The sequence below is a fragment of the Lygodium microphyllum genome, chromosome 19, assembly GCF_053477565.2.
Source record: "Lygodium microphyllum isolate KBCC chromosome 19, Lygodium_microphyllum_v1.1.10, whole genome shotgun sequence".
Taxonomy (NCBI): domain Eukaryota; kingdom Viridiplantae; phylum Streptophyta; class Polypodiopsida; order Schizaeales; family Lygodiaceae; genus Lygodium; species Lygodium microphyllum.
Genome location: NC_141153.1, coordinates 83,583,092 through 83,597,171, shown reverse-complemented (window position 1 = coordinate 83,597,171; position 14,080 = coordinate 83,583,092). Strand labels below are relative to the sequence as shown.

Here is a 14,080-nt window from a genome sequence, read left to right as displayed (position 1 = left end):
CTTGTGTAGGAATGCTTTCCTTTAAGGATGCAACAGTTGTTGCAGGTGCATATCTATTTGGTCCAATATATGTACCATCATCAGTAAGGCGAAATCTCAGCTCCAGTAATTCATCTGCTACCATGCCTTGCCACAGAATGACTCTATGTAGTGTTTAAATCAACAGCAGTGTGGGATGAAGAAGCTCAATGCCACCCCTTTTTACTAATAGGGCTCAGCTTTAGGACTTTCAGAAGAGCCAGCCTATGAATCATCTCTGGATAAGACGACACCTAGCGACTGCACTGCCAAATGCTTAGAAGGCAATGCTGAATCCTGAAGACCTGTTGCATGGTTATCTACTTGAAGAACATGCTGAGCTTCATCAATATCACTGAGGATATCACGGAAGGCAGCCCAACCTTCGGCAGCTTCATTGCCAACTGGTACAATAATAGTGCTTCGATTGTGAGTGACCTCAGACACCTTCAAAAAGCGGCCTTGTTGATTCTCTCCAACATCAAAGTAGAACACCTTTGCGTCCAGCTGAACCTCGGTGCTCTCGAGTGGTAAGTCTTTGTTTGCAAGCTCCGAATTGTCTCCTGCTGTGTAATACTTAAACAGATCAACAAAGATGTTTATTCCGGAAGCAGGCACAATTATCATGGACTTAGAACCAGAGGTCTTCTCTGAGATCTTCAAATAGCAGCCACCTTTTTCTAGATATTGTTGATGATAGTGTTCAGCTAGATAAAACTCTGCAGCTGGTAAAATTTCAGTCACAATTTTTGCACCAAGGTGTTCCTCTTCAGCTTGCAGAGATGCTTTGGCTATCTACTCTTGCTCAGGTCTGTGGTAGTAGATGCCCGATTTGTATTGTGTTCTAACATCATTTCCCTGTCAATTGTATTGAGTGGGATCATGCTTTCCCCAAAAGACCTCCAAAATTTTTTCATATGTCACTTGTTCAGGATCATACTCAACTAGCACTGCTTCCACATGATTCGTTTTTCCAGAACAAACATCTTGATACGTAGGGCTCTTTGTATTTCCCTATGTATAGCCAACAGTGGTCAGAGTAAGGCTACACCTTCACAACACCAAAAACTCGTTGATATACAAGTTCTAAGCTCCAAAAACAACCAGCAGCAAAAGTGGCTTGTTGAAGAGTCATGGCTGATGGTTCCTATCACTTAAGTGATTCGAACGAGAGAGACGCAAGCTGAACACAGGTAGAGCGATGGGAGCCTGCAGCTTGTGTGTGTTGATCCGATGGTTTCTTCTTTTGCAGCGTCTGACTCTCACGAAGGCCGGCCAGCTCGACCCAAGCGCATCCACCTGAAGGTTTAGTACCTTTCCTTCATACGAAATGTGTTAAAATCCCGAGCTTGAATCAGGCCTCCGTCAAACGATTAGCTGAGAACGTGATGTCGTTTACTGCTGCATCAAACTGTGGATTCGATTCTCCCTCTCCACTCGACATTCTGGTCAGGGCGAAGGTTGTTGATGATGAGGACACAGGTTTTTCGGATTAGCAGAATAGAAGGCGAAATTCATGAGGACCATAGAGATGATGGTGCTGCCCGTTGATAACATATTTGACATCCTTGAAATCCAAACCACGAGCAGCAACATCCGTAGCAGTCATTATAGGACTGCTCCCACTCTCAAACTTGGATAGAACCCAATCTCGTTCTGCTTGACTCTTGTCACCGTGGATTGAAAAAGCAGGCCAGCCATCCATGCGAAGCTTTTTTGTTTCCTTCAAAATACCCACAAGCTTTTTCTTGCATGCCTCGCATTTGCTGCTATCCAGAATGTATGTCCTGTTCTCCTCGAAGACATCAACAATGACAACCAGCGCTTGTCCCTCTGCTCCTCTCTGTCAATCACCTTCTCCTTATCTTCCGCACTCCGATAAATTTAACTGTAGTGATTCAAATTTAGAAAAGAGAGTGTTATATTTCATCTTCAGATGTGAATATTCCTCATCTTTCTTGTTAAGTCTTTTAGCCTGCAGTATTGTTTCCTCTTCAGCCTGTGATGCCTTCATACGTTCAAGGAGCAATGCTTCCTGTAAATTTGCAATAGTCAAACCCATTTCGTTGGCTTGAGACTCACATATAACTAGTTGATTACACACAGCCTGAAGATCTGATTCAAGTGAAGATGAACGGATCATTAGACTTCTATTAGCTTCTTTCTGTAGGAAAAGTTCATCTGTTAGAGAAAATACAAGTTCTTCCTTTTCTAGAACAGTTTGCCTCAACATTTCAATGTTGTCCTACATCATTTTCTCTTCCTCCAAAAACCTTAAAATCTTGTTCTCATTGCACTGCAGATCTTGCTCCAGCTGCTCAATCTTTTTCTTCTCTATGTCAAATTCCCTCTCCATTACAGAAAGCTGAGTAAGAGTTCTTTCCAGTGCACTGGAAAGCTCTTTCTGTTCATTCTCTGCTTCAACCCGAAGCTTCCTTTCTGAGATTAAATTGTTCTCTACATCATCCAAATGTTCCCTCTGGCTATCAGAGCACTGGTTCCTTTCTAATGATTCCTTAAGAACTAAATGAACTTCAACATGGTCTTGTAGAGAGAGATCATTCATCTCTTTAATAGTTTTATCTGCTTCAACATGATCAGAATTCAAGCCACGCTTAGCTGCTTGAAGATCAGCTTCCATGAGAACCCTCTCCTCTTCATGTTGTTCATTCTCAGCTTGAAGTTCACCCTCTGCTTTTTCTAGCCTTGCCTGCAGCCACATGACCTCTTCTTCAAGTTCTGCTATTCTTCTTAATGAGGCTTCTTCAAGGCTTCCTTTGATTCCAGGATATCCTGCACTTTTCTTGGAGTTCATCATTGAAATTAACAGCTTGATAATGTCCTTTGGCATCAGTTTTTCATATTTTTCTGACACACACATAACATGCACACAAACAGAAACACACACAAACACAAACACACAAGTGGAGTATGTACATTGGATGCGGGTACTGAAAAGGATGGAAAGATAATGCAGCAATCACACACAATGAAACACACACGAAAAGATAACACAGATGCACAACAAAAATGGAGGTGTTTACGGCTCGATGCGCAGCAGCATGACATCCACCCCCTCTAAACCTGCGCATCCTCCGAATGAGCCAACTATCCAGGATCATCCAAGTCCACAAACAGGTCCAGTCCTTCATCAGTTTCTGATAGACCTATTTCTCCATCAGCTTCATCATCCATATTCTCTGCTTCTTCTACTAGAATTTCTTCTGACTGCTCTTCTTCTGCCAATGCTTCAAGTGCATACTCTTCATCTTCTCTTCTCTTGAAAATCTTGACTCGTTTTCCAGCAATGGGCACCCTCAATACCGTCCCATCCAATTCAACCAACTCATAGGTAGCATTGTCAAAAACCTGTTTCACCTCATATGGTCCAAATTATCTTTGAACCATTTTTCTCATGCTACTATGCTGATTCTCTAGGCTACTGTCATAGACTAGAACCCAATCTCCCTCTTTTATGGCTCTAGGCTACAAGCGATGCCTCAAATCAAACCTGTCTTTGTTTCTGAGTCAAGCTGCCTTCAAACGATCAACTGCAAGCTGCACATCTTCTGCCCTTCTCTCTAGTTGACGAATCCGAAGAGCTACAAGCTCCTCTCTTGATAAATACTCATGCCATGGAAGAGCACTCCATGTGAGAGCACAAATTTCAGTAGGCATGACAGGCTTTTGCCCATACATCAACTCTGGAGGCATATATCCAGTAGTCACGCTATGTGTAGAGCGATCTGCCCATAATGCAAAAGGTAATAATCTCGTCCAATCTCCAATCCGACCTCTACAAGATTTTTCCAATGCCTTAACTATCGGCAGATGTCCTTTTTCGCTCTTGCCATTTCCCTCTGGATTATAGGCAGTAGTAAGAGCCAACTTAATCCCAAGCTGTGAGAAAAATTCTCTAGCTTCGTCTGCATCTAGCTCTCCACGATCAGCTGTAATCTTGCCTATACATCCATACCTGCAAAATATTTCTTCCAACAAGAATTTACATATTGTAGTGGTGGTCTTCGTCCGCAAAGATCTGCCTTCAACATAGTTTGTAAAATCCTCCCTGGCCAAAACAAGATATCTCATCTGCCAAAGTCCCACTGGCAAAGTAACCAAGTCAACCACCCATTTATAATGCATACATAGTAGATAGGTCGGATGCAACTCATCATGATGTCACACTAAAGAGTAAAGCTGACAGTCCCTGCAAGTCTCCACAAAGTGGGAAACATCTTTATACATCCCTTTCCACCAGTATCTTTCTTTGATTTTCTCATAGGTAGCCCACACACCTCTATGTCCAGCCCAAGAACTCTCATGAAACTTTCACATAATCTGTATCTGCATCGTTGCCTCACAAACTACTCTCAAGGGTAGGCCACCTCTCTTCTTTGGGTGCTTCCAAAGAAAACCATCTTTCAAGAAATACCCATAAGCCTTTCTTCTGATTTTCTTGAATACATCATCTGTCTAATCAGCTTTTCGAGTCAATGAACTCAGATACTGACCAATTTGCAACCACTCGTCAACATAGAGTTCTTCAGTAAAGGCTTCAACAGTAGATACATGACAGTCATGAACAAGGACAGAAGCTGCAAACTCTGTCTCATCATCTTCTGCAAGCATTAACTTCTCATCCTCATATCTCGCTCTAGACAGCATGTCAGCAAAACTGGATTATCTTTTCCTGCTATGTGTCGAAATTCTGGATTCAATGATTTGATGTAGGCAATCCACCGAAGCATCGCTATATCTGGAGTCGAACAACTAGTAATCATACCAAGCAAAGGCAAACAATCTCTCTCCACAACAACTGAAGCACCAATAAAATACCCTTTATCACACTTCAGTGCAGTGACTACTCCCTACAACTCTCTTTTAATCTGCGGATATCTTCTCTGTCGCTCATTAAGAACTTTAGCTCCAAAACGGATTGCATATCTATTCCCATCAGCATCATCCTGTCCCACTACCCAACCTATGCTAATAGGGCTAGTATCAACTGTCAACATGATTGGCCGTCCACACTGATAATCCGCCTTGCGAAGAGTAGGAGCTGACTGCAACAGCTTCTTGAGTTTACGCATGGCTTTCGAATGCTTCTCATCCCAATGAAACTTCTGCCCCTTTCGAAGCAGCTGATAGAGAACATCTGCTATGTGAGCAAAATGAGGAATCTAAATCATGTAAAATACACAAGCTCCCACAAATCTCCGCACCTCTGAAGTAGTCGAGCAATACTCTGCAATCCTGCTTATGGCATCCACCTTTGCGGGTGAAGGCTTCCTGCCATAATAACGAACCATATGCCCAACTATGATGACTTCATTAACACCAAAGACAGATTTCAGCCCTAAAAGAGTCAAATTCACCTCCTCTAATCGTGTCAATATTTGCTCACAAGCAACCAAGTACTCAGCCACAAACTGTCTACATCCTCGCAAATCAAGACTCTCATTCTTTTCTTCTTCTGCACAACCCTTAATAGGCACATCATCTAGGAAAGGCATGGTATAATGTGGAATATAGTCTCGCAAAACTCTATGCATAGCATTCATCATATGAGCAACTGAGTTGGTGGCACCTTGAGGCAAGGTACACATCCTCACAAGACCAATAGGTGTCCGCATAGTGGTAATATCCCTGCTTTCCAAGGCAAGCTGAAACTGGTCATAACGAGAATACAAGTCACCTAGGGAATAGATGGCTCGTCCTGCAAAAGCCTCAGCAAACTCATCCACAACTGGACTTGTTCCCACATTCCTGATTGTCACTTTATTCACGGGCTGCATATCCTGAATAAATCTCAAGGTTTCATTCTTCTTTGGTACAGTATACCACCTGTTAGAATAGGGCGCAGAAGAGGGTTCCAAAATTCCCATCTTAATCTTCTCATTCAGCAACTCTATCAGCTTTGGCAAGTGTGCTCTAGGCACAGGTATAGGACGTATATTCCATGGCACATGAGGGACAGTGAAGATGACCATAGGCGCAACCAATTCGGGACTAATGCAGCCAATTTGATGAGGAAAGAAAGAAAATGCCTTACCATGTCGTCCAAGCATCTCTTTAAAACATTCTTTTTCCACTGGAAGCAAGAAATCATCATTTCCAATCTTCAATTTAGCAAGAGTTTCAGCAGTAAATTTATGTCCAATATTTGCAGGATCTCTCAACATAGGCTGCTTCATAGCTTTTTCTATCTGCTCATCACTATCAGGAGGAAGCGGCCCTGCAACAACCGGCTTAACCTTCTTATCAACTGTTTTATACTTCGTGTCAACCTTGGCATCAGTTAGGCACTCTCTTCTTTGCTGCAATTTCTGCAAATTTTTAGCAACTCTCAACTCTGTTGGCTGAAAGATTTCAGCCCTTTGCTCTATGGACTGCATGGGTGCATCCTAAAACTCTGTATGCTGAAAAATTTCAGCATTAAACTCTGTTGGCTGAATGGTTTCAGCCCTCTGCTCTATGGACTGCCATGATGCAGCCTCATACTCTATATATTGAATTTTTCCAGCATTTAACTCTGCTGGCTGAAAGGTTTCAGCCCTTTGCAACTCTGAAAGCTGATCAAGATCAGCCATAAATTCGATTTGCTGAATTTTCTCAGCCTCTGACTCTGTTTTCAGCATAAAATCAGAAATTTCCTGATACATATCCAAGGTTTGCATAGGTATGACCCTTGAATCCTTACATACATCAGTTTTCAACATATTTCCCATCTCAGACAATGTATCTGCATAAGACATTCCTTCATACAGCCCATCCACATGCTCTTCTACTTGCAAAATACCTGCAATCTTTAACTCTTTCTCCTTACGACCAATGTACTGCCTGGCAGCTCTAGACAAATCTGAAATTTTCTGATAACTCACTGAACTATCTGAAGAAAAACCAAAAAAATTAGTGGAGAAAGACTGGCTGCCAGGAGGCGAGATCTCCTCTTTTCTCTGCTCCGTACCACTGGCGTCTCGCAAGACAGCGGTACCTAATGAAAATCCAACTCCTTCACAGGTAGTGGTGCCTCACGCAAGGAGTCCCTGTTTCTCGGATGATTTACTCCAACAGTCATAAACTGAACAGCTCGCATACCATCCTTACTGCGTATCCGTGCATAGGCTGAGCCGTCATCCATCACTTTCATCTCCATTCTTGCTTCTGTAATGAAAGGTTGTCCAAGAATAATCGGATAAGAGCAAGAATCCTGAACAAAGCAATGATAATCCTCTTCAACATTACCAATAGAAATTTTGATGCTCGGATAAGCAGCATACATATCACCAGAAGTATTATTGACTGCTCTCATGCGCCAGCCATGCTCTGCATCCATAGGCCACTTGCCACTCTCATAAACACCTCGAGCAATAAGATTAATCTTGGAACCATGATCGACTAAAGTGACCAAAGGAATCTGTTTCTCTCCAATCCTTACCACCGTCTCAGTGGTTGCTCTAGCCCAATGACTGCATGAAAAATGGCTGCGAGGAATGAGGATAGGGGTATCATCATCTTCATATTGCATTGGCTGAACTATTTTCTCCAACTGTGGATTGACAGAAGCATTCTCAACCATCACTGCATCATCATGCTCTTCCCAAAGAGCTCCATGCCATAATCCCTGTAAAGCAGGTCCTTCCATCGCATGTCGTTTCCTTCGCAAAAGATCCTGCATCTGATCCTGTATTTCTCTTCTAGCAATCCCAAGAGCTTCACCAATAGTAAAAGTGACTTCACTATTCAAAATTCTTTCATGAAAAATCTTACTCATATCCGTCTGCATATCAAGGTCCGATGAGCTTGAATCCTGGCTCCTTTCTTGGTTGTCTCTTTTCTTTCATCTGCTTGTCTCCCATAGGTTGTTCAGGACCTGATTGAGCTGGAGAACTTGTCATAGGTGGAGCTGTAACAGGTGGCGAAACAAAGTCACCCCCTCTAGTCTTTTTGGAGGTACTGAGACCCTCCTCATCTCTTCTTCCCTTTTCCTCAACCATGGCATCTAAACCCTGTGTTTTCGCCATATAAGCAAAAATAGAATACCTGTCAACAGGAGAATCCCATCCCGTTTCTCCTCGGATGCTGGAGCCCACACAAGTCATTGTGGATGCCTAAACTTTCCCTCTTCTCGCTATCTCCAAGGCAGAGGACCATAAGGCAGAGTCTCCATCTGATTTCTGCTCAAGCTGGACTCCATAAGCTGAAGCATCTCCTCTTACACTCACATAAGCTGATCGCACAGCCATATCATCAACGAGCTTCTTCATGCCTCCCTTACCAAAGTTCGTGTCAAGAGGAGCACCAGTATCTGTCATCCATATCTTCCCATCTTGTTCCCAAAACACTACGTTCTTCTTACGCGCTTCCTGAAAAGCATCACAATCTCTGCAGTGTTGGTGCTCTGTACTATCGCACCAAATACATCGTCTCCCTTTTCTTTGGCCAGCTGGAAAAGCAGTCGCTGGAGCAGGTGCTACAGCAGGTACTGACATAAGTTGCTCTTTTAACTTTCCAACTTCTGCTTTGACTACCTCTATCGTCAAATCTGCCAAGCCTTTAATAACATCATCTACGGATAAGGGCACTGGAGCAGCAGGAACTGGTGGATTTACAACAGGAGGAGTAGGCTTAGGCATAAAACTTGCAGCAGGGGTAGAAGTAGAGGTCTCCAAGGATTTTTCAGAAGCTGATCTTGTATTACGATGCAATCGTACCCTCCTGCGCTGCTTCTTAACAAGCGCATTCACAGCATCAATGACATGTCTCCACTCGGTCTTTAAACCTGAATCGGTAGCTTGATCTTCCAAAAGATCATCCAACTTTTCATGTAAATCAGCATCAACAGCTTGTAAAAATAATTCCACTTTCTGTATCTCCAAAGCTTGCTACTCAGTTCCATCCAATTGATCATAGCGGCTCTCAAACTCTCGTAGAAGGGTGGTAACTGAAAGTCCTTTATTAGGCATAGAAACCCATGCTAAGAAATTCCTGCAGTTCATAAGACATGTATCCTCCAAGAAATATTCATCTTTTAAAACCTTCTTAAACTCTGTCCAACCAGCATGTGTTCCTTGAATTTCTGAAATTCGGACTTCAAGCGCACGAACCACGATCCTCAAGAAGTAGCGGCTCCAAACGTCTTGAGAAACCCCAAAAAACTTCATCTTTTCTTCATACAAATGCAGGTAAGTTGAAACTTGTTGGCCGTTGAACTGCTTCATCTCTTGTTGGACAGCTTTTGTAACGTGTCCCCTAGTATAATCCAGGACACATCTTAACAGTCCATCGGAAAGGATGTCTAGAAAGCTCCGCCCGCACTCCCATGGAATATTACGGGTTTTGCGATCTAGTTCTTCCCGCGTCTGCCACGTAGCAAAAGTATCCTGGCCGTTCCCACTTAGGATCGACCGGAATTAGGGTTTTCCTAATGGGTCATTAGCTAACAGCAACTAGCGTCAGACCCGAGCGAACTACTTTACGCAGAAACGCCAGGTCCGAAGCAGATTCACGCTGCACTTGGTTCAAGGAGAATGGGAAACGAGAGGGATGCAAAGCTCAACCTCTCTGCCATAAGGCATAGTCCCATTCCGTTCCCCTAAAACAGCGTAAATTGGGTAAGACGTAACTCTAGGTCATCGTTCTCGTTATTCTTTTTGATGATGATGATCATTCCGCTGTTCTTCGAGATTTTTGAGAAAAGTTCCCGGCTAACCGGGACCACCCAACTGTAGGACGGACCCGTGGCCCATCCTCCGCACTTTCCTCGGTTTGTTTTAGTTATGTAATTATCTAATACATTAATTTGACATATAACAATCAGCTTCTTTAATTAACCTTATTAAGCACTGGTTCCTTCACGTAATCTTATCGCGTGACATAGAAAAACAATATCAAGCAAGTTCTTTTAACATTTCATCATTTTATCTTTGAAATACAAGGAGTTCCGCCCGTAGGCTTGTCCATAATCTGCCCGAAGGCTAACTAGTAATCTCCAGGGATCACTATTCCAAGCTTCCGCCCGTCAACTAGTATGCGGGCCTCGAGATCCAATCCCGAGTCACGTTAGCCTCTTGTGCAGGACCCGGAAGGCGAGGGATTTACGGCCAGAGCCCCCCCTGGCAGCCAAGCGTCCTCCTACTCCAAGTAGAGCTTAACGGAAAGACCTCTCGCGGCGGGTTCGGTCCACGTTCCCGGCGCAGTCAATAACCCCCTTGGTTAGGGTCAGGCAGGCAGTCGGGGGTAACTGAAGCTGCCTCTCCCTTCAGGCCTTTAACCTGAAGTATAGGTACTTATTTAATTTGTAATTCATAATTTAAACAGAGCCCTAAAATCTCTAGCAAGCACAAACATTTCCATTAATCAACCCAGTTGTATGGCAAACTGCTAAGGAAGTGTTCTTTCCTTTTTGAGTGTATCAGCACTCGTTCCCAAGGTGTCTTGTAACTTGGCAAGATCTCTTATATTCCGGTGTAGGGCATACCCAACTTGGTTAACCCTAAGGTACCTTAGATATGCTAGTTTCTATTTTACAACTTTTCTTATTTAGAAGGATATCCAAAAATACGTCTTTTTGCAAGATAACTTGTTCAAGGATCTGCCGTCCTTGATGAGGGTTTTTTCCCTTTTCTCCTTGTGAATCAATCACAAAATGATTTCATACATGTTGCACAAGTCCTGCGATGGAATAATCTGTTTAGATTCTTTAAGCTGACGTAAGTCAGGCCTAGGGTTTCTTCATTTAAGAAGCTTAGGGACAAACCCTAGTTTCTTATCTTTATGAATTTATTGTCCCTACGGTAAGGAAAGTAGTCAAGTGTTTAGGGTATGAATGTTTCTATGTTTAGATTGGTTTGGTTATCTTTTGGAAGGCAATCTTAATCGTCTTGTCACGGTTTTACTATCCTTGTGACAATTAACTTTCCCAATCAATACAGTTTAATTTGGCATGTAGCATAATGCCAAGGTGATACAAAGAGCCACAATACTCCTTGGGACAAAAAGGCCTAGCTGAGAAATTGGTGTATACACACTTTATTAGTCCCAAGTCCTCAAATAGCAGGGGAAAAGTGTTAATAGAGTGTCATCCAGCAGTCCCCTTTTACATTTTCTTTCCAAATGAGTTCATATATCTAATTTTTATACTTGTTAATTCCTAACATTTAGCTTCCGTTTTCTTTAAAGATGAACTCATGCCAAATAACAACAATTTCCTTGCTAAGATGTGCAACTAGCAAAGATAACTCCCTAGTAAATTGAGCATCGAAAGAAACCTTTCATGAAATTAGCCATTTACCATGATTCGTTGCGAAAGGAATAAGACTAATGGTGCAAGATATAATTTCTACACCTTAGGATTTAACTAAAATATACTACTATAGTAAATGGTTAATCTTGCTCGTAATTTATAATGCTTGATGCAATTTGAAGAAAGCTAAGTTGTATACATTGTCATTCATAAGCTAACTCCTTCGTTAAAAATAACTCGAACAAATATATCCTATCCTTAACAATTTTTCTTTGCATGATCGACTTAAAACCGAATTAACACCAAGAAGAAAAAGACCTGGCTTTGAGGTGAGATATCCACATGGATACCGGGAGATGACCTCCCGCAGCTACACCTTGGACTTTCTTCGGCGGCATCGTAGTTCGAATGTGAGATAGCCTTTTCCTTTTTCTTTTTGGAATTCCACCGTCTTCTCCTTCCTTTTCTTTTACCTTTTTCCCACTCTTCCTCCTTCACTGCCTCTTTTCACTCCCTCTACTTCCCTCCCTATCTTTTATCTCACGGCTATTTCTTCCTTACGGGATACCATACGAGGCCATGATGATGAATTGGATTTTTAGGACATGGGAGTGTGTGGACACCGGCTTGTTTGATAAGACTAAGAACACAAAGCTCAACTAAGAGAGCACTTGCACAAAAAGATTTAAAAAGTGAGTGAAGGAATTAATGCAAGAGAATGGAAGTCCGCAAGGTAGCCGAAGGACAAAGTAGGCCTATGGGTGTGACTTGAATAGTCTAAAGAGCTAAGAGGGGGGAAAAAGAACAAGGGCCTAGGGGAAAATTAAAACCCGGGAGGGGAAACCAGGGCTTAAGGGAAAGGGGGAATTTGAAATCCTAGGGGGGTGTGTGGTTTCAAAAACCATGGGAAGGCTAAGGGGCTTTTTAAAACCCCGGGGGGGGGGGAAACAAGGGCTTAGGGGGGGGTTAAAACCAGGAGGGGAAACAAGGGGGCTTAGGGGGGATTTAAAAACCCGGGGGGGGGGGGGAGGGGGAAACAAGGGCTTAGGAAGCCCACCTTGGAACCTTCCAAGGAGCTTTCTGGAAGGGCCACGTGGGGGGAAAAGCTTCTGACAGCGTGATGGGCAGGTGGCAGGGCCTGCGACTGCAAGCGGCGTGCTGGGAGGCGGCTGCTGACTGGCGCAGCAGCTCACGGTTCCCCAAGGCGGACTCGCGGCGACCTCCCTAACTTCTCCCTCTCTCACGATTCTGACGGCGTTGGCCGTAGGCTCTATGGCAGTGCTTCCTCGTCTCAGGCTCTATATCAGCGGCCCCACAATCATGATGGCATCCCTTCCCCCCCTTTTTTTTTTCCTTCTCTCTTTTTTTGCTCAGATTGACGGCCTCCCTTATTTAAATAGTGGAGGGGAGGGGGATCCTCCCTCCCTACCTGTCGACTCGCATGGCGACCAGTGATGAGGAAGCTCCAGCAAGGAGCTTACTCATCCCTTCTATTTCCCTCCCCCTCCAGCTCGTCAGTCGGCTGGGGGGGGAAATAAGGGGAATTAAATAAAAATTTCATTATCCAATTTCGTTTTTATGGAGACAGTTCACGCGGAATATTACATTCTTTCCCCCCTTGGAGGAATCGAGATGTTCTCATCTCGAAATAAACTGGGGATATTGATGGTTGAGAGAGTTTTCATCTATCCAAGTGGCATCCTCTTCGGGATAATCTTTCCACTGGACGAGGCATTCTCTCAGGGTTCTAGATCTTAACTGTCTCTCCCTAACATCTAAGATCCTATCTGGCCTTAGTTCAAGGACTCCTTGACTAGGCATTACAATTTGTTGGTCATCAAGTACATGATTAGGATTGGGTATATATTTTTTTCAATAGGCTGATATGGAATACATTGTGAACCTTTAGGTTCTCAGGGAGTTGCAATTTATAAGCGTTGGGTCCTAGGCATTTGAGGATTTTGTACAGCCCACAATACCTTGGACTTAGCTTCTTGCATTCTCCTAGGGATAGAGAACTCTTTTTAGGGCGTACACGAATGAAGGCCATGTCTCCTTCTTCGAAGACTCTATCTTGACGTTTCAAATCTGCGTATGCCTTTTGCCTATCCTTGGCTGCTTGTATGTCTTGTCGTATTGACCTTATTTGATCATCCATGTCCTCCAACATTTGTCTTGAAGCTTCAACTCTTAGGGTTGGATCAGAAAAGTTTAGGGGACTTCGACAATGATGACCATACAATGCCTGGAAAGGGGTCATTTGAATGCTCTGCTGGTAAGAAGCATTGTAGGCAAATTCAACTAATGGCAAGTATTGAATCCACCTCTTCGGCTCTCGACAGTAGTATGCCCTAAGCATATCCTCAATGATTTGATTTACTCGCTCTGTTTGGCCATCTGTTTGGGGATGGTAGGCGGTGCTAAAACAGAGTTGAGTCCCAATAGCTTTAAAGATAGCTCTCCAGAAGTGTGATGTGAAGAGAGAATCTCGATCGCTAATGATTCTTCTAGGTAACCCATGTAGCTTGAATATCTCCTTGATAAACAATCTTGCAATGTCAGAGGCTTTATAGTTTGTCTTTACTGGAAGCAGGTGTGCAACCTTGGTAAGCATGTCAACCACAACCATAATGGAATTGTATCCTCCTTGGATTTGGGGTAAGCCCACAACAAAATCCATACTGATGAATTCCCATTTCATTTGGGGAATGTCAAGCGGTTGCAGTTTCCCTGGCATCATGACATGTTTGGCCTTGATACGTTGGCAAGACAAACATTCAGTGACATATTTGAGAACGTCGCCTTTAAGCCTCT

The 14,080-nt window shown here is 43.3% G+C and overlaps 1 pseudogene; it reads right to left on the bottom strand.

The window, feature by feature from the left end:
- Nucleotides 1-204: 204 nt before the first annotated feature.
- Nucleotides 205-1,289, bottom strand: LOC148020103 (uncharacterized; annotated as a pseudogene).
- Between the last annotated feature and the right edge of the window lie 12,791 nt (nt 1,290-14,080).